This window comes from Scomber japonicus, chromosome 4, assembly GCF_027409825.1.
Source record: "Scomber japonicus isolate fScoJap1 chromosome 4, fScoJap1.pri, whole genome shotgun sequence".
Taxonomy (NCBI): domain Eukaryota; kingdom Metazoa; phylum Chordata; class Actinopteri; order Scombriformes; family Scombridae; genus Scomber; species Scomber japonicus.
Genome location: NC_070581.1, coordinates 180,126 through 202,181, shown reverse-complemented (window position 1 = coordinate 202,181; position 22,056 = coordinate 180,126). Strand labels below are relative to the sequence as shown.

The window sequence follows — 22,056 nt, the reverse complement described above, 5'->3', positions numbered from 1 at the left end:
TGAAATGCGGCAAAGAGCTCCAGGCTTTCCAGCCACAGGACTAACGTCCTACTCGGGTGTTCCAGAGGAGCAAGGGTCAAAATGTGGAAACGCTTCACGATGTTGCGTGTCATCCTTTCGCAGGGGCCATGCTAATCTTCTCTGTATCGATTCCAATTTTTCATATGTACTGCCTTGGCAAGTACACAGGCAGACAGGTGCTGCTTCCCTTTTACTCCCCCGTGGGAAGAATGACCCCTTGGCCGCGGACGCGGTCCGGAGGGCAGTGGGCAGCACCCTTGCATGAAGCATGAAAAGAGCGATCAATCCCCTCGTGTGACCCATAGCAGGACAACCGAGAGCCTCTCAGACACACCCTGTGGACTCATCTTTATGACAAGCCTCGCTGTGGAATGGCCTTCATGCCAAACCTCTTATGCCCCCACAATCTCCCTCTTTGTGTGCCGCCCCAAGGTGCAAATCTCACACCGTGTCACGCTGCACTTTCCCCCCCTATTCGACGCAGGTGATTAGAGATACTGATGAAGATCCAGCAGGGGGCATGTCTGCTCTCCTTGAGACAGGCAACCTGCCATCTGCTGTGACTCAATCCCCCTGGCCAAAGTTGTATAAAATAATTCATAGGAAACAAAGATAATTTGCTCATTTTCAGGGGTGCTTGAACAACCTTGAAATGGGTCTCAACTCGTCAGTGCTGCTAGACCGGCCTACCTACTCAGTTAAGTCTTTTTTCATATTAAACAGAGAGAGAGAGGGGGGGTGCACCGTTCCTGGAGGTACTGCAATACCGGGTCGATGCGTGGAGTGGACGGAGCAAGCCCCTATTCCATCTCCCTGCTCCAAAAAGCAATTTAATATATGGTCCCCGGGTAGGGGACGTATCAGATATTAAACTGATAAGAACAGATACTACACTTGATCTTAGCCAAAAGGCCGAGAAGCGATGACCCCTGGACGTTGGCCGCCCCGGCCCACCTCCCGCAAGCTTCAGCCTCAGCGTGGTGCCGTCGTTTCAGCGGGCTTGGAGAACGGCCGCTGCTTAGCAGCTCGGCCCCCCTAGGTGTGATACACGCAGCAAAACACGTCTTACTGAGGAAGGCCGCTCGCTTGTCTTTTCACAAACACAATGAGGCTCTGCCAAACGGCAAAGCCTGCCAAAAATAGATCTAACTCGTGGGTGTTCCTCTCCACGGAAGTCTTTAGTAAAAGGCGAAAGACTTGTTCGTGATGAAGAGAAAGCCGAGTAAGTGCGCCCCGCTCACCAACAGCAGACGAACACAACAGTGGTCCCAGTCACCCCCTTCACGGTGAGCCCCGACATGGTGAACACCCATTCCCCTACACCGCGCAGCAAGAGCAAGGCGCCAACTTTTTCTTGTCATGTTTTTAGATTTTGTGAAATGCGGCAAAGAGCTCCAGGCTTTCCAGCCACAGGACTAACGTCCTACTCGGGTGTTCCAGAGGAGCAAGGGTCAAAATGTGGAAACGCTTCACGATGTTGCGTGTCATCCTTTCGCAGGGGCCATGCTAATCTTCTCTGTATCGATTCCAATTTTTCATATGTACTGCCTTGGCAAGTACACAGGCAGACAGGTGCTGCTTCCCTTTTACTCCCCCGTGGGAAGAATGACCCCTTGGCCGCGGACGCGGTCCGGAGGGCAGTGGGCAGCACCCTTGCATGAAGCATGAAAAGAGCGATCAATCCCCTCGTGTGACCCATAGCAGGACAACCGAGAGCCTCTCAGACACACCCTGTGGACTCATCTTTATGACAAGCCTCGCTGTGGAATGGCCTTCATGCCAAACCTCTTATGCCCCCACAATCTCCCTCTTTGTGTGCCGCCCCAAGGTGCAAATCTCACACCGTGTCACGCTGCACTTTCCCCCCCTATTCGACGCAGGTGATTAGAGATACTGATGAAGATCCAGCAGGGGGCATGTCTGCTCTCCTTGAGACAGGCAACCTGCCATCTGCTGTGACTCAATCCCCCTGGCCAAAGTTGTATAAAATAATTCATAGGAAACAAAGATAATTTGCTCATTTTCAGGGGTGCTTGAACAACCTTGAAATGGGTCTCAACTCGTCAGTGCTGCTAGACCGGCCTACCTACTCAGTTAAGTCTTTTTTCATATTAAACAGAGAGAGAGAGGGGGGGTGCACCGTTCCTGGAGGTACTGCAATACCGGGTCGATGCGTGGAGTGGACGGAGCAAGCCCCTATTCCATCTCCCTGCTCCAAAAAGCAATTTAATATATGGTCCCCGGGTAGGGGACGTATCAGATATTAAACTGATAAGAACAGATACTACACTTGATCTTAGCCAAAAGGCCGAGAAGCGATGACCCCTGGACGTTGGCCGCCCCGGCCCACCTCCCGCAAGCTTCAGCCTCAGCGTGGTGCCGTCGTTTCAGCGGGCTTGGAGAACGGCCGCTGCTTAGCAGCTCGGCCCCCCTAGGTGTGATACACGCAGCAAAACACGTCTTACTGAGGAAGGCCGCTCGCTTGTCTTTTCACAAACACAATGAGGCTCTGCCAAACGGCAAAGCCTGCCAAAAATAGATCTAACTCGTGGGTGTTCCTCTCCACGGAAGTCTTTAGTAAAAGGCGAAAGACTTGTTCGTGATGAAGAGAAAGCCGAGTAAGTGCGCCCCGCTCACCAACAGCAGACGAACACAACAGTGGTCCCAGTCACCCCCTTCACGGTGAGCCCCGACATGGTGAACACCCATTCCCCTACACCGCGCAGCAAGAGCAAGGCGCCAACTTTTTCTTGTCATGTTTTTAGATTTTGTGAAATGCGGCAAAGAGCTCCAGGCTTTCCAGCCACAGGACTAACGTCCTACTCGGGTGTTCCAGAGGAGCAAGGGTCAAAATGTGGAAACGCTTCACGATGTTGCGTGTCATCCTTTCGCAGGGGCCATGCTAATCTTCTCTGTATCGATTCCAATTTTTCATATGTACTGCCTTGGCAAGTACACAGGCAGACAGGTGCTGCTTCCCTTTTACTCCCCCGTGGGAAGAATGACCCCTTGGCCGCGGACGCGGTCCGGAGGGCAGTGGGCAGCACCCTTGCATGAAGCATGAAAAGAGCGATCAATCCCCTCGTGTGACCCATAGCAGGACAACCGAGAGCCTCTCAGACACACCCTGTGGACTCATCTTTATGACAAGCCTCGCTGTGGAATGGCCTTCATGCCAAACCTCTTATGCCCCCACAATCTCCCTCTTTGTGTGCCGCCCCAAGGTGCAAATCTCACACCGTGTCACGCTGCACTTTCCCCCCCTATTCGACGCAGGTGATTAGAGATACTGATGAAGATCCAGCAGGGGGCATGTCTGCTCTCCTTGAGACAGGCAACCTGCCATCTGCTGTGACTCAATCCCCCTGGCCAAAGTTGTATAAAATAATTCATAGGAAACAAAGATAATTTGCTCATTTTCAGGGGTGCTTGAACAACCTTGAAATGGGTCTCAACTCGTCAGTGCTGCTAGACCGGCCTACCTACTCAGTTAAGTCTTTTTTCATATTAAACAGAGAGAGAGAGGGGGGGTGCACCGTTCCTGGAGGTACTGCAATACCGGGTCGATGCGTGGAGTGGACGGAGCAAGCCCCTATTCCATCTCCCTGCTCCAAAAAGCAATTTAATATATGGTCCCCGGGTAGGGGACGTATCAGATATTAAACTGATAAGAACAGATACTACACTTGATCTTAGCCAAAAGGCCGAGAAGCGATGACCCCTGGACGTTGGCCGCCCCGGCCCACCTCCCGCAAGCTTCAGCCTCAGCGTGGTGCCGTCGTTTCAGCGGGCTTGGAGAACGGCCGCTGCTTAGCAGCTCGGCCCCCCTAGGTGTGATACACGCAGCAAAACACGTCTTACTGAGGAAGGCCGCTCGCTTGTCTTTTCACAAACACAATGAGGCTCTGCCAAACGGCAAAGCCTGCCAAAAATAGATCTAACTCGTGGGTGTTCCTCTCCACGGAAGTCTTTAGTAAAAGGCGAAAGACTTGTTCGTGATGAAGAGAAAGCCGAGTAAGTGCGCCCCGCTCACCAACAGCAGACGAACACAACAGTGGTCCCAGTCACCCCCTTCACGGTGAGCCCCGACATGGTGAACACCCATTCCCCTACACCGCGCAGCAAGAGCAAGGCGCCAACTTTTTCTTGTCATGTTTTTAGATTTTGTGAAATGCGGCAAAGAGCTCCAGGCTTTCCAGCCACAGGACTAACGTCCTACTCGGGTGTTCCAGAGGAGCAAGGGTCAAAATGTGGAAACGCTTCACGATGTTGCGTGTCATCCTTTCGCAGGGGCCATGCTAATCTTCTCTGTATCGATTCCAATTTTTCATATGTACTGCCTTGGCAAGTACACAGGCAGACAGGTGCTGCTTCCCTTTTACTCCCCCGTGGGAAGAATGACCCCTTGGCCGCGGACGCGGTCCGGAGGGCAGTGGGCAGCACCCTTGCATGAAGCATGAAAAGAGCGATCAATCCCCTCGTGTGACCCATAGCAGGACAACCGAGAGCCTCTCAGACACACCCTGTGGACTCATCTTTATGACAAGCCTCGCTGTGGAATGGCCTTCATGCCAAACCTCTTATGCCCCCACAATCTCCCTCTTTGTGTGCCGCCCCAAGGTGCAAATCTCACACCGTGTCACGCTGCACTTTCCCCCCCTATTCGACGCAGGTGATTAGAGATACTGATGAAGATCCAGCAGGGGGCATGTCTGCTCTCCTTGAGACAGGCAACCTGCCATCTGCTGTGACTCAATCCCCCTGGCCAAAGTTGTATAAAATAATTCATAGGAAACAAAGATAATTTGCTCATTTTCAGGGGTGCTTGAACAACCTTGAAATGGGTCTCAATTCGTCAGTGCTGCTAGACCGGCCTACCTACTCAGTTAAGTCTTTTTTCATATTAAACAGAGAGAGAGGGGGGGGGTGCACCGTTCCTGGAGGTACTGCAATACCGGGTCGATGCGTGGAGTGGACGGAGCAAGCCCCTATTCCATCTCCCTGCTCCAAAAAGCAATTTAATATATGGTCCCCGGGTAGGGGACGTATCAGATATTAAACTGATAAGAACAGATACTACACTTGATCTTAGCCAAAAGGCCGAGAAGCGATGACCCCTGGACGTTGGCCGCCCCGGCCCACCTCCCGCAAGCTTCAGCCTCAGCGTGGTGCCGTCGTTTCAGCGGGCTTGGAGAACGGCCGCTGCTTAGCAGCTCGGCCCCCCTAGGTGTGATACACGCAGCAAAACACGTCTTACTGAGGAAGGCCGCTCGCTTGTCTTTTCACAAACACAATGAGGCTCTGCCAAACGGCAAAGCCTGCCAAAAATAGATCTAACTCGTGGGTGTTCCTCTCCACGGAAGTCTTTAGTAAAAGGCGAAAGACTTGTTCGTGATGAAGAGAAAGCCGAGTAAGTGCGCCCCGCTCACCAACAGCAGACGAACACAACAGTGGTCCCAGTCACCCCCTTCACGGTGAGCCCCGACATGGTGAACACCCATTCCCCTACACCGCGCAGCAAGAGCAAGGCGCCAACTTTTTCTTGTCATGTTTTTAGATTTTGTGAAATGCGGCAAAGAGCTCCAGGCTTTCCAGCCACAGGACTAACGTCCTACTCGGGTGTTCCAGAGGAGCAAGGGTCAAAATGTGGAAACGCTTCACGATGTTGCGTGTCATCCTTTCGCAGGGGCCATGCTAATCTTCTCTGTATCGATTCCAATTTTTCATATGTACTGCCTTGGCAAGTACACAGGCAGACAGGTGCTGCTTCCCTTTTACTCCCCCGTGGGAAGAATGACCCCTTGGCCGCGGACGCGGTCCGGAGGGCAGTGGGCAGCACCCTTGCATGAAGCATGAAAAGAGCGATCAATCCCCTCGTGTGACCCATAGCAGGACAACCGAGAGCCTCTCAGACACACCCTGTGGACTCATCTTTATGACAAGCCTCGCTGTGGAATGGCCTTCATGCCAAACCTCTTATGCCCCCACAATCTCCCTCTTTGTGTGCCGCCCCAAGGTGCAAATCTCACACCGTGTCACGCTGCACTTTCCCCCCCTATTCGACGCAGGTGATTAGAGATACTGATGAAGATCCAGCAGGGGGCATGTCTGCTCTCCTTGAGACAGGCAACCTGCCATCTGCTGTGACTCAATCCCCCTGGCCAAAGTTGTATAAAATAATTCATAGGAAACAAAGATAATTTGCTCATTTTCAGGGGTGCTTGAACAACCTTGAAATGGGTCTCAATTCGTCAGTGCTGCTAGACCGGCCTACCTACTCAGTTAAGTCTTTTTTCATATTAAACAGAGAGAGAGGGGGGGGGTGCACCGTTCCTGGAGGTACTGCAATACCGGGTCGATGCGTGGAGTGGACGGAGCAAGCCCCTATTCCATCTCCCTGCTCCAAAAAGCAATTTAATATATGGTCCCCGGGTAGGGGACGTATCAGATATTAAACTGATAAGAACAGATACTACACTTGATCTTAGCCAAAAGGCCGAGAAGCGATGACCCCTGGACGTTGGCCGCCCCGGCCCACCTCCCGCAAGCTTCAGCCTCAGCGTGGTGCCGTCGTTTCAGCGGGCTTGGAGAACGGCCGCTGCTTAGCAGCTCGGCCCCCCTAGGTGTGATACACGCAGCAAAACACGTCTTACTGAGGAAGGCCGCTCGCTTGTCTTTTCACAAACACAATGAGGCTCTGCCAAACGGCAAAGCCTGCCAAAAATAGATCTAACTCGTGGGTGTTCCTCTCCACGGAAGTCTTTAGTAAAAGGCGAAAGACTTGTTCGTGATGAAGAGAAAGCCGAGTAAGTGCGCCCCGCTCACCAACAGCAGACGAACACAACAGTGGTCCCAGTCACCCCCTTCACGGTGAGCCCCGACATGGTGAACACCCATTCCCCTACACCGCGCAGCAAGAGCAAGGCGCCAACTTTTTCTTGTCATGTTTTTAGATTTTGTGAAATGCGGCAAAGAGCTCCAGGCTTTCCAGCCACAGGACTAACGTCCTACTCGGGTGTTCCAGAGGAGCAAGGGTCAAAATGTGGAAACGCTTCACGATGTTGCGTGTCATCCTTTCGCAGGGGCCATGCTAATCTTCTCTGTATCGATTCCAATTTTTCATATGTACTGCCTTGGCAAGTACACAGGCAGACAGGTGCTGCTTCCCTTTTACTCCCCCGTGGGAAGAATGACCCCTTGGCCGCGGACGCGGTCCGGAGGGCAGTGGGCAGCACCCTTGCATGAAGCATGAAAAGAGCGATCAATCCCCTCGTGTGACCCATAGCAGGACAACCGAGAGCCTCTCAGACACACCCTGTGGACTCATCTTTATGACAAGCCTCGCTGTGGAATGGCCTTCATGCCAAACCTCTTATGCCCCCACAATCTCCCTCTTTGTGTGCCGCCCCAAGGTGCAAATCTCACACCGTGTCACGCTGCACTTTCCCCCCCTATTCGACGCAGGTGATTAGAGATACTGATGAAGATCCAGCAGGGGGCATGTCTGCTCTCCTTGAGACAGGCAACCTGCCATCTGCTGTGACTCAATCCCCCTGGCCAAAGTTGTATAAAATAATTCATAGGAAACAAAGATAATTTGCTCATTTTCAGGGGTGCTTGAACAACCTTGAAATGGGTCTCAACTCGTCAGTGCTGCTAGACCGGCCTACCTACTCAGTTAAGTCTTTTTTCATATTAAACAGAGAGAGAGAGGGGGGGTGCACCGTTCCTGGAGGTACTGCAATACCGGGTCGATGCGTGGAGTGGACGGAGCAAGCCCCTATTCCATCTCCCTGCTCCAAAAAGCAATTTAATATATGGTCCCCGGGTAGGGGACGTATCAGATATTAAACTGATAAGAACAGATACTACACTTGATCTTAGCCAAAAGGCCGAGAAGCGATGACCCCTGGACGTTGGCCGCCCCGGCCCACCTCCCGCAAGCTTCAGCCTCAGCGTGGTGCCGTCGTTTCAGCGGGCTTGGAGAACGGCCGCTGCTTAGCAGCTCGGCCCCCCTAGGTGTGATACACGCAGCAAAACACGTCTTACTGAGGAAGGCCGCTCGCTTGTCTTTTCACAAACACAATGAGGCTCTGCCAAACGGCAAAGCCTGCCAAAAATAGATCTAACTCGTGGGTGTTCCTCTCCACGGAAGTCTTTAGTAAAAGGCGAAAGACTTGTTCGTGATGAAGAGAAAGCCGAGTAAGTGCGCCCCGCTCACCAACAGCAGACGAACACAACAGTGGTCCCAGTCACCCCCTTCACGGTGAGCCCCGACATGGTGAACACCCATTCCCCTACACCGCGCAGCAAGAGCAAGGCGCCAACTTTTTCTTGTCATGTTTTTAGATTTTGTGAAATGCGGCAAAGAGCTCCAGGCTTTCCAGCCACAGGACTAACGTCCTACTCGGGTGTTCCAGAGGAGCAAGGGTCAAAATGTGGAAACGCTTCACGATGTTGCGTGTCATCCTTTCGCAGGGGCCATGCTAATCTTCTCTGTATCGATTCCAATTTTTCATATGTACTGCCTTGGCAAGTACACAGGCAGACAGGTGCTGCTTCCCTTTTACTCCCCCGTGGGAAGAATGACCCCTTGGCCGCGGACGCGGTCCGGAGGGCAGTGGGCAGCACCCTTGCATGAAGCATGAAAAGAGCGATCAATCCCCTCGTGTGACCCATAGCAGGACAACCGAGAGCCTCTCAGACACACCCTGTGGACTCATCTTTATGACAAGCCTCGCTGTGGAATGGCCTTCATGCCAAACCTCTTATGCCCCCACAATCTCCCTCTTTGTGTGCCGCCCCAAGGTGCAAATCTCACACCGTGTCACGCTGCACTTTCCCCCCCTATTCGACGCAGGTGATTAGAGATACTGATGAAGATCCAGCAGGGGGCATGTCTGCTCTCCTTGAGACAGGCAACCTGCCATCTGCTGTGACTCAATCCCCCTGGCCAAAGTTGTATAAAATAATTCATAGGAAACAAAGATAATTTGCTCATTTTCAGGGGTGCTTGAACAACCTTGAAATGGGTCTCAACTCGTCAGTGCTGCTAGACCGGCCTACCTACTCAGTTAAGTCTTTTTTCATATTAAACAGAGAGAGAGGGGGGGGGTGCACCGTTCCTGGAGGTACTGCAATACCGGGTCGATGCGTGGAGTGGACGGAGCAAGCCCCTATTCCATCTCCCTGCTCCAAAAAGCAATTTAATATATGGTCCCCGGGTAGGGGACGTATCAGATATTAAACTGATAAGAACAGATACTACACTTGATCTTAGCCAAAAGGCCGAGAAGCGATGACCCCTGGACGTTGGCCGCCCCGGCCCACCTCCCGCAAGCTTCAGCCTCAGCGTGGTGCCGTCGTTTCAGCGGGCTTGGAGAACGGCCGCTGCTTAGCAGCTCGGCCCCCCTAGGTGTGATACACGCAGCAAAACACGTCTTACTGAGGAAGGCCGCTCGCTTGTCTTTTCACAAACACAATGAGGCTCTGCCAAACGGCAAAGCCTGCCAAAAATAGATCTAACTCGTGGGTGTTCCTCTCCACGGAAGTCTTTAGTAAAAGGCGAAAGACTTGTTCGTGATGAAGAGAAAGCCGAGTAAGTGCGCCCCGCTCACCAACAGCAGACGAACACAACAGTGGTCCCAGTCACCCCCTTCACGGTGAGCCCCGACATGGTGAACACCCATTCCCCTACACCGCGCAGCAAGAGCAAGGCGCCAACTTTTTCTTGTCATGTTTTTAGATTTTGTGAAATGCGGCAAAGAGCTCCAGGCTTTCCAGCCACAGGACTAACGTCCTACTCGGGTGTTCCAGAGGAGCAAGGGTCAAAATGTGGAAACGCTTCACGATGTTGCGTGTCATCCTTTCGCAGGGGCCATGCTAATCTTCTCTGTATCGATTCCAATTTTTCATATGTACTGCCTTGGCAAGTACACAGGCAGACAGGTGCTGCTTCCCTTTTACTCCCCCGTGGGAAGAATGACCCCTTGGCCGCGGACGCGGTCCGGAGGGCAGTGGGCAGCACCCTTGCATGAAGCATGAAAAGAGCGATCAATCCCCTCGTGTGACCCATAGCAGGACAACCGAGAGCCTCTCAGACACACCCTGTGGACTCATCTTTATGACAAGCCTCGCTGTGGAATGGCCTTCATGCCAAACCTCTTATGCCCCCACAATCTCCCTCTTTGTGTGCCGCCCCAAGGTGCAAATCTCACACCGTGTCACGCTGCACTTTCCCCCCCTATTCGACGCAGGTGATTAGAGATACTGATGAAGATCCAGCAGGGGGCATGTCTGCTCTCCTTGAGACAGGCAACCTGCCATCTGCTGTGACTCAATCCCCCTGGCCAAAGTTGTATAAAATAATTCATAGGAAACAAAGATAATTTGCTCATTTTCAGGGGTGCTTGAACAAACTTGAAATGGGTCTCAACTCGTCAGTGCTGCTAGACCGGCCTACCTACTCAGTTAAGTCTTTTTTCATATTAAACAGAGAGAGAGGGGGGGGGTGCACCGTTCCTGGAGGTACTGCAATACCGGGTCGATGCGTGGAGTGGACGGAGCAAGCCCCTATTCCATCTCCCTGCTCCAAAAAGCAATTTAATATATGGTCCCCGGGTAGGGGACGTATCAGATATTAAACTGATAAGAACAGATACTACACTTGATCTTAGCCAAAAGGCCGAGAAGCGATGACCCCTGGACGTTGGCCGCCCCGGCCCACCTCCCGCAAGCTTCAGCCTCAGCGTGGTGCCGTCGTTTCAGCGGGCTTGGAGAACGGCCGCTGCTTAGCAGCTCGGCCCCCCTAGGTGTGATACACGCAGCAAAACACGTCTTACTGAGGAAGGCCGCTCGCTTGTCTTTTCACAAACACAATGAGGCTCTGCCAAACGGCAAAGCCTGCCAAAAATAGATCTAACTCGTGGGTGTTCCTCTCCACGGAAGTCTTTAGTAAAAGGCGAAAGACTTGTTCGTGATGAAGAGAAAGCCGAGTAAGTGCGCCCCGCTCACCAACAGCAGACGAACACAACAGTGGTCCCAGTCACCCCCTTCACGGTGAGCCCCGACATGGTGAACACCCATTCCCCTACACCGCGCAGCAAGAGCAAGGCGCCAACTTTTTCTTGTCATGTTTTTAGATTTTGTGAAATGCGGCAAAGAGCTCCAGGCTTTCCAGCCACAGGACTAACGTCCTACTCGGGTGTTCCAGAGGAGCAAGGGTCAAAATGTGGAAACGCTTCACGATGTTGCGTGTCATCCTTTCGCAGGGGCCATGCTAATCTTCTCTGTATCGATTCCAATTTTTCATATGTACTGCCTTGGCAAGTACACAGGCAGACAGGTGCTGCTTCCCTTTTACTCCCCCGTGGGAAGAATGACCCCTTGGCCGCGGACGCGGTCCGGAGGGCAGTGGGCAGCACCCTTGCATGAAGCATGAAAAGAGCGATCAATCCCCTCGTGTGACCCATAGCAGGACAACCGAGAGCCTCTCAGACACACCCTGTGGACTCATCTTTATGACAAGCCTCGCTGTGGAATGGCCTTCATGCCAAACCTCTTATGCCCCCACAATCTCCCTCTTTGTGTGCCGCCCCAAGGTGCAAATCTCACACCGTGTCACGCTGCACTTTCCCCCCCTATTCGACGCAGGTGATTAGAGATACTGATGAAGATCCAGCAGGGGGCATGTCTGCTCTCCTTGAGACAGGCAACCTGCCATCTGCTGTGACTCAATCCCCCTGGCCAAAGTTGTATAAAATAATTCATAGGAAACAAAGATAATTTGCTCATTTTCAGGGGTGCTTGAACAACCTTGAAATGGGTCTCAACTCGTCAGTGCTGCTAGACCGGCCTACCTACTCAGTTAAGTCTTTTTTCATATTAAACAGAGAGAGAGGGGGGGGGTGCACCGTTCCTGGAGGTACTGCAATACCGGGTCGATGCGTGGAGTGGACGGAGCAAGCCCCTATTCCATCTCCCTGCTCCAAAAAGCAATTTAATATATGGTCCCCGGGTAGGGGACGTATCAGATATTAAACTGATAAGAACAGATACTACACTTGATCTTAGCCAAAAGGCCGAGAAGCGATGACCCCTGGACGTTGGCCGCCCCGGCCCACCTCCCGCAAGCTTCAGCCTCAGCGTGGTGCCGTCGTTTCAGCGGGCTTGGAGAACGGCCGCTGCTTAGCAGCTCGGCCCCCCTAGGTGTGATACACGCAGCAAAACACGTCTTACTGAGGAAGGCCGCTCGCTTGTCTTTTCACAAACACAATGAGGCTCTGCCAAACGGCAAAGCCTGCCAAAAATAGATCTAACTCGTGGGTGTTCCTCTCCACGGAAGTCTTTAGTAAAAGGCGAAAGACTTGTTCGTGATGAAGAGAAAGCCGAGTAAGTGCGCCCCGCTCACCAACAGCAGACGAACACAACAGTGGTCCCAGTCACCCCCTTCACGGTGAGCCCCGACATGGTGAACACCCATTCCCCTACACCGCGCAGCAAGAGCAAGGCGCCAACTTTTTCTTGTCATGTTTTTAGATTTTGTGAAATGCGGCAAAGAGCTCCAGGCTTTCCAGCCACAGGACTAACGTCCTACTCGGGTGTTCCAGAGGAGCAAGGGTCAAAATGTGGAAACGCTTCACGATGTTGCGTGTCATCCTTTCGCAGGGGCCATGCTAATCTTCTCTGTATCGATTCCAATTTTTCATATGTACTGCCTTGGCAAGTACACAGGCAGACAGGTGCTGCTTCCCTTTTACTCCCCCGTGGGAAGAATGACCCCTTGGCCGCGGACGCGGTCCGGAGGGCAGTGGGCAGCACCCTTGCATGAAGCATGAAAAGAGCGATCAATCCCCTCGTGTGACCCATAGCAGGACAACCGAGAGCCTCTCAGACACACCCTGTGGACTCATCTTTATGACAAGCCTCGCTGTGGAATGGCCTTCATGCCAAACCTCTTATGCCCCCACAATCTCCCTCTTTGTGTGCCGCCCCAAGGTGCAAATCTCACACCGTGTCACGCTGCACTTTCCCCCCCTATTCGACGCAGGTGATTAGAGATACTGATGAAGATCCAGCAGGGGGCATGTCTGCTCTCCTTGAGACAGGCAACCTGCCATCTGCTGTGACTCAATCCCCCTGGCCAAAGTTGTATAAAATAATTCATAGGAAACAAAGATAATTTGCTCATTTTCAGGGGTGCTTGAACAACCTTGAAATGGGTCTCAACTCGTCAGTGCTGCTAGACCGGCCTACCTACTCAGTTAAGTCTTTTTTCATATTAAACAGAGAGAGAGAGGGGGGGTGCACCGTTCCTGGAGGTACTGCAATACCGGGTCGATGCGTGGAGTGGACGGAGCAAGCCCCTATTCCATCTCCCTGCTCCAAAAAGCAATTTAATATATGGTCCCCGGGTAGGGGACGTATCAGATATTAAACTGATAAGAACAGATACTACACTTGATCTTAGCCAAAAGGCCGAGAAGCGATGACCCCTGGACGTTGGCCGCCCCGGCCCACCTCCCGCAAGCTTCAGCCTCAGCGTGGTGCCGTCGTTTCAGCGGGCTTGGAGAACGGCCGCTGCTTAGCAGCTCGGCCCCCCTAGGTGTGATACACGCAGCAAAACACGTCTTACTGAGGAAGGCCGCTCGCTTGTCTTTTCACAAACACAATGAGGCTCTGCCAAACGGCAAAGCCTGCCAAAAATAGATCTAACTCGTGGGTGTTCCTCTCCACGGAAGTCTTTAGTAAAAGGCGAAAGACTTGTTCGTGATGAAGAGAAAGCCGAGTAAGTGCGCCCCGCTCACCAACAGCAGACGAACACAACAGTGGTCCCAGTCACCCCCTTCACGGTGAGCCCCGACATGGTGAACACCCATTCCCCTACACCGCGCAGCAAGAGCAAGGCGCCAACTTTTTCTTGTCATGTTTTTAGATTTTGTGAAATGCGGCAAAGAGCTCCAGGCTTTCCAGCCACAGGACTAACGTCCTACTCGGGTGTTCCAGAGGAGCAAGGGTCAAAATGTGGAAACGCTTCACGATGTTGCGTGTCATCCTTTCGCAGGGGCCATGCTAATCTTCTCTGTATCGATTCCAATTTTTCATATGTACTGCCTTGGCAAGTACACAGGCAGACAGGTGCTGCTTCCCTTTTACTCCCCCGTGGGAAGAATGACCCCTTGGCCGCGGACGCGGTCCGGAGGGCAGTGGGCAGCACCCTTGCATGAAGCATGAAAAGAGCGATCAATCCCCTCGTGTGACCCATAGCAGGACAACCGAGAGCCTCTCAGACACACCCTGTGGACTCATCTTTATGACAAGCCTCGCTGTGGAATGGCCTTCATGCCAAACCTCTTATGCCCCCACAATCTCCCTCTTTGTGTGCCGCCCCAAGGTGCAAATCTCACACCGTGTCACGCTGCACTTTCCCCCCCTATTCGACGCAGGTGATTAGAGATACTGATGAAGATCCAGCAGGGGGCATGTCTGCTCTCCTTGAGACAGGCAACCTGCCATCTGCTGTGACTCAATCCCCCTGGCCAAAGTTGTATAAAATAATTCATAGGAAACAAAGATAATTTGCTCATTTTCAGGGGTGCTTGAACAACCTTGAAATGGGTCTCAACTCGTCAGTGCTGCTAGACCGGCCTACCTACTCAGTTAAGTCTTTTTTCATATTAAACAGAGAGAGAGAGGGGGGGTGCACCGTTCCTGGAGGTACTGCAATACCGGGTCGATGCGTGGAGTGGACGGAGCAAGCCCCTATTCCATCTCCCTGCTCCAAAAAGCAATTTAATATATGGTCCCCGGGTAGGGGACGTATCAGATATTAAACTGATAAGAACAGATACTACACTTGATCTTAGCCAAAAGGCCGAGAAGCGATGACCCCTGGACGTTGGCCGCCCCGGCCCACCTCCCGCAAGCTTCAGCCTCAGCGTGGTGCCGTCGTTTCAGCGGGCTTGGAGAACGGCCGCTGCTTAGCAGCTCGGCCCCCCTAGGTGTGATACACGCAGCAAAACACGTCTTACTGAGGAAGGCCGCTCGCTTGTCTTTTCACAAACACAATGAGGCTCTGCCAAACGGCAAAGCCTGCCAAAAATAGATCTAACTCGTGGGTGTTCCTCTCCACGGAAGTCTTTAGTAAAAGGCGAAAGACTTGTTCGTGATGAAGAGAAAGCCGAGTAAGTGCGCCCCGCTCACCAACAGCAGACGAACACAACAGTGGTCCCAGTCACCCCCTTCACGGTGAGCCCCGACATGGTGAACACCCATTCCCCTACACCGCGCAGCAAGAGCAAGGCGCCAACTTTTTCTTGTCATGTTTTTAGATTTTGTGAAATGCGGCAAAGAGCTCCAGGCTTTCCAGCCACAGGACTAACGTCCTACTCGGGTGTTCCAGAGGAGCAAGGGTCAAAATGTGGAAACGCTTCACGATGTTGCGTGTCATCCTTTCGCAGGGGCCATGCTAATCTTCTCTGTATCGATTCCAATTTTTCATATGTACTGCCTTGGCAAGTACACAGGCAGACAGGTGCTGCTTCCCTTTTACTCCCCCGTGGGAAGAATGACCCCTTGGCCGCGGACGCGGTCCGGAGGGCAGTGGGCAGCACCCTTGCATGAAGCATGAAAAGAGCGATCAATCCCCTCGTGTGACCCATAGCAGGACAACCGAGAGCCTCTCAGACACACCCTGTGGACTCATCTTTATGACAAGCCTCGCTGTGGAATGGCCTTCATGCCAAACCTCTTATGCCCCCACAATCTCCCTCTTTGTGTGCCGCCCCAAGGTGCAAATCTCACACCGTGTCACGCTGCACTTTCCCCCCCTATTCGACGCAGGTGATTAGAGATACTGATGAAGATCCAGCAGGGGGCATGTCTGCTCTCCTTGAGACAGGCAACCTGCCATCTGCTGTGACTCAATCCCCCTGGCCAAAGTTGTATAAAATAATTCATAGGAAACAAAGATAATTTGCTCATTTTCAGGGGTGCTTGAACAACCTTGAAATGGGTCTCAACTCGTCAGTGCTGCTAGACCGGCCTACCTACTCAGTTAAGTCTTTTTTCATATTAAACAGAGAGAGAGAGGGGGGGTGCACCGTTCCTGGAGGTACTGCAATACCGGGTCGATGCGTGGAGTGGACGGAGCAAGCCCCTATTCCATCTCCCTGCTCCAAAAAGCAATTTAATATATGGTCCCCGGGTAGGGGACGTATCAGATATTAAACTGATAAGAACAGATACTACACTTGATCTTAGCCAAAAGGCCGAGAAGCGATGACCCCTGGACGTTGGCCGCCCCGGCCCACCTCCCGCAAGCTTCAGCCTCAGCGTGGTGCCGTCGTTTCAGCGGGCTTGGAGAACGGCCGCTGCTTAGCAGCTCGGCCCCCCTAGGTGTGATACACGCAGCAAAACACGTCTTACTGAGGAAGGCCGCTCGCTTGTCTTTTCACAAACACAATGAGGCTCTGCCAAACGGCAAAGCCTGCCAAAAATAGATCTAACTCGTGGGTGTTCCTCTCCACGGAAGTCTTTAGTAAAAGGCGAAAGACTTGTTCGTGATGAAGAGAAAGCCGAGTAAGTGCGCCCCGCTCACCAACAGCAGACGAACACAACAGTGGTCCCAGTCACCCCCTTCACGGTGAGCCCCGACATGGTGAACACCCATTCCCCTACACCGCGCAGCAAGAGCAAGGCGCCAACTTTTTCTTGTCATGTTTTTAGATTTTGTGAAATGCGGCAAAGAGCTCCAGGCTTTCCAGCCACAGGACTAACGTCCTACTCGGGTGTTCCAGAGGAGCAAGGGTCAAAATGTGGAAACGCTTCACGATGTTGCGTGTCATCCTTTCGCAGGGGCCATGCTAATCTTCTCTGTATCGATTCCAATTTTTCATATGTACTGCCTTGGCAAGTACACAGGCAGACAGGTGCTGCTTCCCTTTTACTCCCCCGTGGGAAGAATGACCCCTTGGCCGCGGACGCGGTCCGGAGGGCAGTGGGCAGCACCCTTGCATGAAGCATGAAAAGAGCGATCAATCCCCTCGTGTGACCCATAGCAGGACAACCGAGAGCCTCTCAGACACACCCTGTGGACTCATCTTTATGACAAGCCTCGCTGTGGAATGGCCTTCATGCCAAACCTCTTATGCCCCCACAATCTCCCTCTTTGTGTGCCGCCCCAAGGTGCAAATCTCACACCGTGTCACGCTGCACTTTCCCCCCCTATTCGACGCAGGTGATTAGAGATACTGATGAAGATCCAGCAGGGGGCATGTCTGCTCTCCTTGAGACAGGCAACCTGCCATCTGCTGTGACTCAATCCCCCTGGCCAAAGTTGTATAAAATAATTCATAGGAAACAAAGATAATTTGCTCATTTTCAGGGGTGCTTGAACAACCTTGAAATGGGTCTCAACTCGTCAGTGCTGCTAGACCGGCCTACCTACTCAGTTAAGTCTTTTTTCATATTAAACAGAGAGAGAGAGGGGGGGTGCACCGTTCCTGGAGGTACTGCAATACCGGGTCGATGCGTGGAGTGGACGGAGCAAGCCCCTATTCCATCTCCCTGCTCCAAAAAGCAATTTAATATATGGTCCCCGGGTAGGGGACGTATCAGATATTAAACTGATAAGAACAGATACTACACTTGATCTTAGCCAAAAGGCCGAGAAGCGATGACCCCTGGACGTTGGCCGCCCCGGCCCACCTCCCGCAAGCTTCAGCCTCAGCGTGGTGCCGTCGTTTCAGCGGGCTTGGAGAACGGCCGCTGCTTAGCAGCTCGGCCCCCCTAGGTGTGATACACGCAGCAAAACACGTCTTACTGAGGAAGGCCGCTCGCTTGTCTTTTCACAAACACAATGAGGCTCTGCCAAACGGCAAAGCCTGCCAAAAATAGATCTAACTCGTGGGTGTTCCTCTCCACGGAAGTCTTTAGTAAAAGGCGAAAGACTTGTTCGTGATGAAGAGAAAGCCGAGTAAGTGCGCCCCGCTCACCAACAGCAGACGAACACAACAGTGGTCCCAGTCACCCCCTTCACGGTGAGCCCCGACATGGTGAACACCCATTCCCCTACACCGCGCAGCAAGAGCAAGGCGCCAACTTTTTCTTGTCATGTTTTTAGATTTTGTGAAATGCGGCAAAGAGCTCCAGGCTTTCCAGCCACAGGACTAACGTCCTACTCGGGTGTTCCAGAGGAGCAAGGGTCAAAATGTGGAAACGCTTCACGATGTTGCGTGTCATCCTTTCGCAGGGGCCATGCTAATCTTCTCTGTATCGATTCCAATTTTTCATATGTACTGCCTTGGCAAGTACACAGGCAGACAGGTGCTGCTTCCCTTTTACTCCCCCGTGGGAAGAATGACCCCTTGGCCGCGGACGCGGTCCGGAGGGCAGTGGGCAGCACCCTTGCATGAAGCATGAAAAGAGCGATCAATCCCCTCGTGTGACCCATAGCAGGACAACCGAGAGCCTCTCAGACACACCCTGTGGACTCATCTTTATGACAAGCCTCGCTGTGGAATGGCCTTCATGCCAAACCTCTTATGCCCCCACAATCTCCCTCTTTGTGTGCCGCCCCAAGGTGCAAATCTCACACCGTGTCACGCTGCACTTTCCCCCCCTATTCGACGCAGGTGATTAGAGATACTGATGAAGATCCAGCAGGGGGCATGTCTGCTCTCCTTGAGACAGGCAACCTGCCATCTGCTGTGACTCAATCCCCCTGGCCAAAGTTGTATAAAATAATTCATAGGAAACAAAGATAATTTGCTCATTTTCAGGGGTGCTTGAACAACCTTGAAATGGGTCTCAACTCGTCAGTGCTGCTAGACCGGCCTACCTACTCAGTTAAGTCTTTTTTCATATTAAACAGAGAGAGAGAGGGGGGGTGCACCGTTCCTGGAGGTACTGCAATACCGGGTCGATGCGTGGAGTGGACGGAGCAAGCCCCTATTCCATCTCCCTGCTCCAAAAAGCAATTTAATATATGGTCCCCGGGTAGGGGACGTATCAGATATTAAACTGATAAGAACAGATACTACACTTGATCTTAGCCAAAAGGCCGAGAAGCGATGACCCCTGGACGTTGGCCGCCCCGGCCCACCTCCCGCAAGCTTCAGCCTCAGCGTGGTGCCGTCGTTTCAGCGGGCTTGGAGAACGGCCGCTGCTTAGCAGCTCGGCCCCCCTAGGTGTGATACACGCAGCAAAACACGTCTTACTGAGGAAGGCCGCTCGCTTGTCTTTTCACAAACACAATGAGGCTCTGCCAAACGGCAAAGCCTGCCAAAAATAGATCTAACTCGTGGGTGTTCCTCTCCACGGAAGTCTTTAGTAAAAGGCGAAAGACTTGTTCGTGATGAAGAGAAAGCCGAGTAAGTGCGCCCCGCTCACCAACAGCAGACGAACACAACAGTGGTCCCAGTCACCCCCTTCACGGTGAGCCCCGACATGGTGAACACCCATTCCCCTACACCGCGCAGCAAGAGCAAGGCGCCAACTTTTTCTTGTCATGTTTTTAGATTTTGTGAAATGCGGCAAAGAGCTCCAGGCTTTCCAGCCACAGGACTAACGTCCTACTCGGGTGTTCCAGAGGAGCAAGGGTCAAAATGTGGAAACGCTTCACGATGTTGCGTGTCATCCTTTCGCAGGGGCCATGCTAATCTTCTCTGTATCGATTCCAATTTTTCATATGTACTGCCTTGGCAAGTACACAGGCAGACAGGTGCTGCTTCCCTTTTACTCCCCCGTGGGAAGAATGACCCCTTGGCCGCGGACGCGGTCCGGAGGGCAGTGGGCAGCACCCTTGCATGAAGCATGAAAAGAGCGATCAATCCCCTCGTGTGACCCATAGCAGGACAACCGAGAGCCTCTCAGACACACCCTGTGGACTCATCTTTATGACAAGCCTCGCTGTGGAATGGCCTTCATGCCAAACCTCTTATGCCCCCACAATCTCCCTCTTTGTGTGCCGCCCCAAGGTGCAAATCTCACACCGTGTCACGCTGCACTTTCCCCCCCTATTCGACGCAGGTGATTAGAGATACTGATGAAGATCCAGCAGGGGGCATGTGTGCTCTCCTTGAGACAGGCAACCTGCCATCTGCTGTGACTCAATCCCCCTGGCCAAAGTTGTATAAAATAATTCATAGGAAACAAAGATAATTTGCTCATTTTCAGGGGTGCTTGAACAACCTTGAAATGGGTCTCAACTCGTCAGTGCTGCTAGACCGGCCTACCTACTCAGTTAAGTCTTTTTTCATATTAAACAGAGAGAGAGAGGGGGGGTGCACCGTTCCTGGAGGTACTGCAATACCGGGTCGATGCGTGGAGTGGACGGAGCAAGCCCCTATTCCATCTCCCTGCTCCAAAAAGCAATTTAATATATGGTCCCCGGGTAGGGGACGTATCAGATATTAAACTGATAAGAACAGATACTACACTTGATCTTAGCCAAAAGGCCGAGAAGCGATGACCCCTGGACGTTGGCCGCCCCGGCCCACCTCCCGCAAGCTTCAGCCTCAGCGTGGTGCCGTCGTTTCAGCGGGCTCGGAGAAAGGCCGCTGCTTAGCAGCTCGGCCCCCCTAGGTGTGATACACGCAGCAAAACACGTCTTACTGAGGAAGGCCGCTCGCTTGTCTTTTCACAAACACAATGAGGCTCTGCCAAACGGCAAAGCCTGCCAAAAATAGATCTAACTCGTGGGTGTTCCTCTCCACGGAAGTCTTTAGTAAAAGGCGAAAGACTTGTTCGTGATGAAGAGAAAGCCGAGTAAGTGCGCCCCGCTCACCAACAGCAGACGAACACAACAGTGGTCCCAGTCACCCCCTTCACGGTGAGCCCCGACATGGTGAACACCCATTCCCCTACACCGCGCAGCAAGAGCAAGGCGCCAACTTTTTCTTGTCATGTTTTTAGATTTTGTGAAATGCGGCAAAGAGCTCCAGGCTTTCCAGCCACAGGACTAACGTCCTACTCGGGTGTTCCAGAGGAGCAAGGGTCAAAATGTGGAAACGCTTCACGATGTTGCGTGTCATCCTTTCGCAGGGGCCATGCTAATCTTCTCTGTATCGATTCCAATTTTTCATATGTACTGCCTTGGCAAGTACACAGGCAGACAGGTGCTGCTTCCCTTTTACTCCCCCGTGGGAAGAATGACCCCTTGGCCGCGGTGCGGTCCGGAGGGCAGTGGGCAGCACCCTTGCATGAAGCATGAAAAGAGCGATCAATCCCCTCGTGTGACCCATAGCAGGACAACCGAGAGCCTCTCAGACACACCCTGTGGACTCATCTTTATGACAAGCCTCGCTGTGGAATGGCCTTCATGCCAAACCTCTTATGCCCCCACAATCTCCCTCTTTGTGTGCCGCCCCAAGGTGCAAATCTCACACCGTGTCACGCTGCACTTTCCCCCCCTATTCGACGCAGGTGATTAGAGATACTGATGAAGATCCAGCAGGGGGCATGTCTGCTCTCCTTGAGACAGGCAACCTGCCATCTGCTGTGACTCAATCCCCCTGGCCAAAGTTGTATAAAATAATTCATAGGAAACAAAGATAATTTGCTCATTTTCAGGGGTGCTTGAACAACCTTGAAATGGATCTCAACTCGTCAGTGCTGCTAGACCGGCCTACCTACTCAGTTAAGTCTTTTTTCATATTAAACAGAGAGAGAGAGGGGGGGTGCACCGTTCCTGGAGGTACTGCAATACCGGGTCGATGCGTGGAGTGGACGGAGCAAGCCCCTATTCCATCTCCCTGCTCCAAAAAGCAATTTAATATATGGTCCCCGGGTAGGGGACGTATCAGATATTAAACTGATAAGAACAGATACTACACTTGATCTTAGCCAAAAGGCCGAGAAGCGATGACCCCTGGACGTTGGCCGCCCCGGCCCACCTCCCGCAAGCTTCAGCCTCAGCGTGGTGCCGTCGTTTCAGCGGGCTCGGAGAAAGGCCGCTGCTTAGCAGCTCGGCCCCCCTAGGTGTGATACACGCAGCAAAACACGTCTTACTGAGGAAGGCCGCTCGCTTGTCTTTTC

At 52.6% G+C, this 22,056-nt stretch overlaps 47 non-coding genes across 47 annotated transcripts; all 47 read right to left on the bottom strand.

The window, feature by feature from the left end:
* Window positions 1-78: 78 nt before the first annotated feature.
* LOC128358125 (U6 spliceosomal RNA) lies at window positions 79-185 on the bottom strand. The gene has a single exon (XR_008321337.1). It is a non-coding gene; the product is annotated as a U6 spliceosomal RNA (small nuclear RNA).
* Window positions 186-754: 569 nt separating this feature from the next.
* Window positions 755-945, bottom strand: LOC128358029 (U2 spliceosomal RNA). The gene has a single exon (XR_008321248.1). It is a non-coding gene; the product is annotated as a U2 spliceosomal RNA (small nuclear RNA).
* Window positions 946-1,132: 187 nt separating this feature from the next.
* Window positions 1,133-1,247, bottom strand: LOC128358076 (U5 spliceosomal RNA). The gene has a single exon (XR_008321291.1). It is a non-coding gene; the product is annotated as a U5 spliceosomal RNA (small nuclear RNA).
* Window positions 1,248-1,474: 227 nt separating this feature from the next.
* LOC128358123 (U6 spliceosomal RNA) lies at window positions 1,475-1,581 on the bottom strand. Its single transcript, XR_008321335.1, has one exon. It is a non-coding gene; the product is annotated as a U6 spliceosomal RNA (small nuclear RNA).
* A 569-nt stretch (window positions 1,582-2,150) lies between these two features.
* On the bottom strand, window positions 2,151-2,341 carry LOC128358028 (U2 spliceosomal RNA). The gene has a single exon (XR_008321247.1). It is a non-coding gene; the product is annotated as a U2 spliceosomal RNA (small nuclear RNA).
* Window positions 2,342-2,528: 187 nt separating this feature from the next.
* Window positions 2,529-2,643, bottom strand: LOC128358075 (U5 spliceosomal RNA). Its single transcript, XR_008321290.1, has one exon. It is a non-coding gene; the product is annotated as a U5 spliceosomal RNA (small nuclear RNA).
* A 227-nt stretch (window positions 2,644-2,870) lies between these two features.
* On the bottom strand, window positions 2,871-2,977 carry LOC128358122 (U6 spliceosomal RNA). Its single transcript, XR_008321334.1, has one exon. It is a non-coding gene; the product is annotated as a U6 spliceosomal RNA (small nuclear RNA).
* A 569-nt stretch (window positions 2,978-3,546) lies between these two features.
* LOC128358027 (U2 spliceosomal RNA) lies at window positions 3,547-3,737 on the bottom strand. The gene has a single exon (XR_008321246.1). It is a non-coding gene; the product is annotated as a U2 spliceosomal RNA (small nuclear RNA).
* Window positions 3,738-3,924: 187 nt separating this feature from the next.
* Window positions 3,925-4,039, bottom strand: LOC128358074 (U5 spliceosomal RNA). The gene has a single exon (XR_008321289.1). It is a non-coding gene; the product is annotated as a U5 spliceosomal RNA (small nuclear RNA).
* Window positions 4,040-4,266: 227 nt separating this feature from the next.
* LOC128358121 (U6 spliceosomal RNA) lies at window positions 4,267-4,373 on the bottom strand. The gene has a single exon (XR_008321333.1). It is a non-coding gene; the product is annotated as a U6 spliceosomal RNA (small nuclear RNA).
* Window positions 4,374-4,942: 569 nt separating this feature from the next.
* Window positions 4,943-5,133, bottom strand: LOC128358026 (U2 spliceosomal RNA). The gene has a single exon (XR_008321245.1). It is a non-coding gene; the product is annotated as a U2 spliceosomal RNA (small nuclear RNA).
* A 187-nt stretch (window positions 5,134-5,320) lies between these two features.
* LOC128358073 (U5 spliceosomal RNA) lies at window positions 5,321-5,435 on the bottom strand. Its single transcript, XR_008321288.1, has one exon. It is a non-coding gene; the product is annotated as a U5 spliceosomal RNA (small nuclear RNA).
* Window positions 5,436-5,662: 227 nt separating this feature from the next.
* On the bottom strand, window positions 5,663-5,769 carry LOC128358120 (U6 spliceosomal RNA). Its single transcript, XR_008321332.1, has one exon. It is a non-coding gene; the product is annotated as a U6 spliceosomal RNA (small nuclear RNA).
* A 569-nt stretch (window positions 5,770-6,338) lies between these two features.
* Window positions 6,339-6,529, bottom strand: LOC128358025 (U2 spliceosomal RNA). Its single transcript, XR_008321244.1, has one exon. It is a non-coding gene; the product is annotated as a U2 spliceosomal RNA (small nuclear RNA).
* A 187-nt stretch (window positions 6,530-6,716) lies between these two features.
* On the bottom strand, window positions 6,717-6,831 carry LOC128358072 (U5 spliceosomal RNA). Its single transcript, XR_008321287.1, has one exon. It is a non-coding gene; the product is annotated as a U5 spliceosomal RNA (small nuclear RNA).
* A 227-nt stretch (window positions 6,832-7,058) lies between these two features.
* LOC128358119 (U6 spliceosomal RNA) lies at window positions 7,059-7,165 on the bottom strand. The gene has a single exon (XR_008321331.1). It is a non-coding gene; the product is annotated as a U6 spliceosomal RNA (small nuclear RNA).
* Window positions 7,166-7,734: 569 nt separating this feature from the next.
* On the bottom strand, window positions 7,735-7,925 carry LOC128358190 (U2 spliceosomal RNA). The gene has a single exon (XR_008321396.1). It is a non-coding gene; the product is annotated as a U2 spliceosomal RNA (small nuclear RNA).
* A 187-nt stretch (window positions 7,926-8,112) lies between these two features.
* LOC128358071 (U5 spliceosomal RNA) lies at window positions 8,113-8,227 on the bottom strand. The gene has a single exon (XR_008321286.1). It is a non-coding gene; the product is annotated as a U5 spliceosomal RNA (small nuclear RNA).
* Window positions 8,228-8,454: 227 nt separating this feature from the next.
* On the bottom strand, window positions 8,455-8,561 carry LOC128358118 (U6 spliceosomal RNA). The gene has a single exon (XR_008321330.1). It is a non-coding gene; the product is annotated as a U6 spliceosomal RNA (small nuclear RNA).
* Window positions 8,562-9,130: 569 nt separating this feature from the next.
* Window positions 9,131-9,321, bottom strand: LOC128358189 (U2 spliceosomal RNA). Its single transcript, XR_008321395.1, has one exon. It is a non-coding gene; the product is annotated as a U2 spliceosomal RNA (small nuclear RNA).
* A 187-nt stretch (window positions 9,322-9,508) lies between these two features.
* Window positions 9,509-9,623, bottom strand: LOC128358070 (U5 spliceosomal RNA). Its single transcript, XR_008321285.1, has one exon. It is a non-coding gene; the product is annotated as a U5 spliceosomal RNA (small nuclear RNA).
* A 227-nt stretch (window positions 9,624-9,850) lies between these two features.
* LOC128358117 (U6 spliceosomal RNA) lies at window positions 9,851-9,957 on the bottom strand. The gene has a single exon (XR_008321329.1). It is a non-coding gene; the product is annotated as a U6 spliceosomal RNA (small nuclear RNA).
* Window positions 9,958-10,526: 569 nt separating this feature from the next.
* LOC128358188 (U2 spliceosomal RNA) lies at window positions 10,527-10,717 on the bottom strand. Its single transcript, XR_008321394.1, has one exon. It is a non-coding gene; the product is annotated as a U2 spliceosomal RNA (small nuclear RNA).
* A 187-nt stretch (window positions 10,718-10,904) lies between these two features.
* LOC128358069 (U5 spliceosomal RNA) lies at window positions 10,905-11,019 on the bottom strand. Its single transcript, XR_008321284.1, has one exon. It is a non-coding gene; the product is annotated as a U5 spliceosomal RNA (small nuclear RNA).
* A 227-nt stretch (window positions 11,020-11,246) lies between these two features.
* Window positions 11,247-11,353, bottom strand: LOC128358116 (U6 spliceosomal RNA). Its single transcript, XR_008321328.1, has one exon. It is a non-coding gene; the product is annotated as a U6 spliceosomal RNA (small nuclear RNA).
* A 569-nt stretch (window positions 11,354-11,922) lies between these two features.
* Window positions 11,923-12,113, bottom strand: LOC128358187 (U2 spliceosomal RNA). Its single transcript, XR_008321393.1, has one exon. It is a non-coding gene; the product is annotated as a U2 spliceosomal RNA (small nuclear RNA).
* Window positions 12,114-12,300: 187 nt separating this feature from the next.
* On the bottom strand, window positions 12,301-12,415 carry LOC128358068 (U5 spliceosomal RNA). The gene has a single exon (XR_008321283.1). It is a non-coding gene; the product is annotated as a U5 spliceosomal RNA (small nuclear RNA).
* Window positions 12,416-12,642: 227 nt separating this feature from the next.
* On the bottom strand, window positions 12,643-12,749 carry LOC128358115 (U6 spliceosomal RNA). The gene has a single exon (XR_008321327.1). It is a non-coding gene; the product is annotated as a U6 spliceosomal RNA (small nuclear RNA).
* A 569-nt stretch (window positions 12,750-13,318) lies between these two features.
* LOC128358186 (U2 spliceosomal RNA) lies at window positions 13,319-13,509 on the bottom strand. Its single transcript, XR_008321392.1, has one exon. It is a non-coding gene; the product is annotated as a U2 spliceosomal RNA (small nuclear RNA).
* Window positions 13,510-13,696: 187 nt separating this feature from the next.
* LOC128358067 (U5 spliceosomal RNA) lies at window positions 13,697-13,811 on the bottom strand. Its single transcript, XR_008321282.1, has one exon. It is a non-coding gene; the product is annotated as a U5 spliceosomal RNA (small nuclear RNA).
* A 227-nt stretch (window positions 13,812-14,038) lies between these two features.
* On the bottom strand, window positions 14,039-14,145 carry LOC128358114 (U6 spliceosomal RNA). Its single transcript, XR_008321326.1, has one exon. It is a non-coding gene; the product is annotated as a U6 spliceosomal RNA (small nuclear RNA).
* A 569-nt stretch (window positions 14,146-14,714) lies between these two features.
* On the bottom strand, window positions 14,715-14,905 carry LOC128358184 (U2 spliceosomal RNA). The gene has a single exon (XR_008321390.1). It is a non-coding gene; the product is annotated as a U2 spliceosomal RNA (small nuclear RNA).
* Window positions 14,906-15,092: 187 nt separating this feature from the next.
* LOC128358065 (U5 spliceosomal RNA) lies at window positions 15,093-15,207 on the bottom strand. The gene has a single exon (XR_008321280.1). It is a non-coding gene; the product is annotated as a U5 spliceosomal RNA (small nuclear RNA).
* A 227-nt stretch (window positions 15,208-15,434) lies between these two features.
* On the bottom strand, window positions 15,435-15,541 carry LOC128358112 (U6 spliceosomal RNA). Its single transcript, XR_008321324.1, has one exon. It is a non-coding gene; the product is annotated as a U6 spliceosomal RNA (small nuclear RNA).
* Window positions 15,542-16,110: 569 nt separating this feature from the next.
* Window positions 16,111-16,301, bottom strand: LOC128358183 (U2 spliceosomal RNA). Its single transcript, XR_008321389.1, has one exon. It is a non-coding gene; the product is annotated as a U2 spliceosomal RNA (small nuclear RNA).
* A 187-nt stretch (window positions 16,302-16,488) lies between these two features.
* LOC128358064 (U5 spliceosomal RNA) lies at window positions 16,489-16,603 on the bottom strand. The gene has a single exon (XR_008321279.1). It is a non-coding gene; the product is annotated as a U5 spliceosomal RNA (small nuclear RNA).
* A 227-nt stretch (window positions 16,604-16,830) lies between these two features.
* LOC128358110 (U6 spliceosomal RNA) lies at window positions 16,831-16,937 on the bottom strand. The gene has a single exon (XR_008321323.1). It is a non-coding gene; the product is annotated as a U6 spliceosomal RNA (small nuclear RNA).
* A 569-nt stretch (window positions 16,938-17,506) lies between these two features.
* On the bottom strand, window positions 17,507-17,697 carry LOC128358182 (U2 spliceosomal RNA). Its single transcript, XR_008321388.1, has one exon. It is a non-coding gene; the product is annotated as a U2 spliceosomal RNA (small nuclear RNA).
* Window positions 17,698-17,884: 187 nt separating this feature from the next.
* LOC128358063 (U5 spliceosomal RNA) lies at window positions 17,885-17,999 on the bottom strand. Its single transcript, XR_008321278.1, has one exon. It is a non-coding gene; the product is annotated as a U5 spliceosomal RNA (small nuclear RNA).
* Window positions 18,000-18,226: 227 nt separating this feature from the next.
* Window positions 18,227-18,333, bottom strand: LOC128358109 (U6 spliceosomal RNA). Its single transcript, XR_008321322.1, has one exon. It is a non-coding gene; the product is annotated as a U6 spliceosomal RNA (small nuclear RNA).
* Window positions 18,334-18,902: 569 nt separating this feature from the next.
* Window positions 18,903-19,093, bottom strand: LOC128358181 (U2 spliceosomal RNA). Its single transcript, XR_008321387.1, has one exon. It is a non-coding gene; the product is annotated as a U2 spliceosomal RNA (small nuclear RNA).
* A 187-nt stretch (window positions 19,094-19,280) lies between these two features.
* LOC128358062 (U5 spliceosomal RNA) lies at window positions 19,281-19,395 on the bottom strand. Its single transcript, XR_008321277.1, has one exon. It is a non-coding gene; the product is annotated as a U5 spliceosomal RNA (small nuclear RNA).
* A 227-nt stretch (window positions 19,396-19,622) lies between these two features.
* LOC128358108 (U6 spliceosomal RNA) lies at window positions 19,623-19,729 on the bottom strand. The gene has a single exon (XR_008321321.1). It is a non-coding gene; the product is annotated as a U6 spliceosomal RNA (small nuclear RNA).
* A 569-nt stretch (window positions 19,730-20,298) lies between these two features.
* On the bottom strand, window positions 20,299-20,489 carry LOC128358180 (U2 spliceosomal RNA). The gene has a single exon (XR_008321386.1). It is a non-coding gene; the product is annotated as a U2 spliceosomal RNA (small nuclear RNA).
* Window positions 20,490-20,676: 187 nt separating this feature from the next.
* LOC128358061 (U5 spliceosomal RNA) lies at window positions 20,677-20,791 on the bottom strand. The gene has a single exon (XR_008321276.1). It is a non-coding gene; the product is annotated as a U5 spliceosomal RNA (small nuclear RNA).
* A 227-nt stretch (window positions 20,792-21,018) lies between these two features.
* LOC128358107 (U6 spliceosomal RNA) lies at window positions 21,019-21,125 on the bottom strand. Its single transcript, XR_008321320.1, has one exon. It is a non-coding gene; the product is annotated as a U6 spliceosomal RNA (small nuclear RNA).
* A 568-nt stretch (window positions 21,126-21,693) lies between these two features.
* LOC128358179 (U2 spliceosomal RNA) lies at window positions 21,694-21,884 on the bottom strand. The gene has a single exon (XR_008321385.1). It is a non-coding gene; the product is annotated as a U2 spliceosomal RNA (small nuclear RNA).
* Window positions 21,885-22,056: the final 172 nt, after the last annotated feature.